This window comes from Belonocnema kinseyi, chromosome 9, assembly GCF_010883055.1.
Source record: "Belonocnema kinseyi isolate 2016_QV_RU_SX_M_011 chromosome 9, B_treatae_v1, whole genome shotgun sequence".
Classification (NCBI taxonomy): Eukaryota; Metazoa; Arthropoda; class Insecta; order Hymenoptera; family Cynipidae; genus Belonocnema; species Belonocnema kinseyi.
Window position 1 is genome coordinate 28,245,097 of NC_046665.1, and position 2,308 is coordinate 28,247,404.

A 2,308-nucleotide genomic window follows, 5' to 3' on the forward strand; every position below is an offset into this window, starting at 1 on the left:
GGAGCTCTTCTTAATATTTTGACACCAAAATCATGTCGATACACCTTACCGACTGCGAGTAAAGCCACCCACGCTTTAACTTGACAGACTGTATGTTGAAAAATAAAAAAAATTTACCCAAAAAAAATTGTTTTTATACTTCATTCTAAGGACTTATTGAACTACCCTCGTAGTTTATAAGTTTTCAAATCTAGCCCCATTTTAGATTCCGGAATTTTCAAAGTTAAACAAAATATTTCATCAGTACATTAAAGCTACTGCAGTAGATTTTTAGTAGAATATATTGAAAAGTTTTCCATCAATTTCACATAAACCGGAACATTCATTTTGTAAGTTTTTACTTTGGCAGTCAAAGAATATATCCTTGGAATCCTTATAATTCGAAAATATTTAATATTTTTCCTGTTGTAAATTTCCAAGTGCTAAATTGAGCAAAACAAAATTATATTCGGCATATTAGTCCTTATTAGATAAAAAGGTCTCCCGCTGACGTAAGTAACCAGGTACTTACGGCGGAATTGATCATCGCCCGTTTTGAACAAGTGAAGTTTGAGCAAATGGAAATTTTATTTTATTATATGTATATTTTACTATTTCTGCACCATTTCCTGACCAGTCTAAATATATTGTCCAAAAGAAACGAATCTTGAAAACAGGACTTTGCGCAGAAAAATGTTTTTCGAGTACAGATTGTCAATGAATCAGATTTAAAAAAATGGTAAAAGGATTTTATTTTTCTGCATTAAAGATATTATGACTCTGAATATTGCGCTAACTAATAAATAGGAATGTATTATATCTCGGAAGCTAGAACCGCAGAATTTATATTTAAAAAAAATGAAAGTTCACTCAAGTTATCTATACTTGTCCCCATTTGTGCAGTAAACGGCTTTAGAAGAAACGAAAATCACGGGCACAATTTTTAGAAAACTAGTATTTTTGCTGGATCCCCAACTTGTTACTGGTGCATTATGAACACTTTTTGTAGGCGGTTAGAAGAAACACACAATTTTGTGCAGTGAATAGGGTATCTACCATACGTGCAAAACTTAGGAAACCTGGAATTGTCAGGGAATTTTTATACATATAGAAAAGCGGGAGCATTTCAAATATGTTTCTTAAGTTAGGGAATTTTTTCGATAGCGTGCTTAATTTTGTTTTTATCTTGCGATACAAAATTTAATAATAATGATTTTGCATTTATAAAATTTGATAGATATTACAATATTTAACTATGTTGTTGAAATTATTTTGAAGTTATTTTTTTTACTGAAATTTAACTATTCTATTTTTAGTTAAAAATTGATCCGTTTTAGTTAAAAATTCATTTCTTTTCTTGATAATTCGACAGTTTGTGCGCAATTTTTTCTCTGTGATGGAAGAATATTCCTTACTTGAAAACTAATTTAAGAAAGTCGTCTTCTTCAGATCGGAATATCCCCTACTAAGTCTTCGGTTGAAAAAAATAATTTTGGAATACAAATATCATTACTTGGTTGTAAACTTTTTTGTAACAAAAACTTTAACTTTTCAATTTTTGTTTGCTAATTACCTTCTTTTTTATTAGTTCTTTGTTTTATAGAAATTAACCTTCTCGGCAAAAAATTGTTCTTTTCTGTTGAAAATTTGAATATTCTAAATAAAGTTTCACTATTCTAATAGAAAGTATATCTTTTTGGCATAAAATTCAACTATTACAGATTGACGACTCATAATTTCAGATGAAAATTCATCGCTTTGTTTAAATATGTAACTATTCTTATTCAAATGAGTTTTTTTGTTGACATTAATTTTTTTAAACTAAAAATGTTACTATTTCAATTGAAAATTCATCTTTTTGGCACAAAGTAAATCTATTCGAATTGGAGAGTCGGAATTTCAGTTGGAAATTCATCAGTTCTGTTGAAAATTAATTTTTTTAACTGAAAATTTTACTATTCCATTTGTGGTTCAAAACTGATCTTCCTTAGTTCGAAATGCAACTATTTGGTTGCAAAATTGTCGTCTTTAGTTGAAAATTCATGTATTGTTTTGAAAACCTGTCTTTTTTAGTAGAAAATTAATCTTTTCCTTTGAAAATTAATCTTCTTGTTTTAAAATGTACTTTTTGGTTAAAAATTGAAATATTCCAGTTTAAAGTTAAACTCTTTTGTACAAATTTCATCTTTTTGATTTAAAATTGATCTATTCAACTTACATATGCAATACTTTTAGTCAAAAATTAATCTCTTTGGTTGAAAATTCAATTAATCTAGTAACAGGTTTATAATTGTAGTTGAAAAATCATAACTTTGTTTGAAAATTTAAT

The 2,308-nt window shown here is 27.8% G+C and overlaps 1 protein-coding gene across 5 annotated transcripts in view; it reads right to left on the reverse strand.

The window, feature by feature from the left end:
* LOC117179461 (nose resistant to fluoxetine protein 6-like) overlaps positions 1-2,308 on the reverse strand; it is an 824,251-nt gene that overhangs the window by 654,482 nt on the left and 167,461 nt on the right. The window lies entirely within an intron of this gene.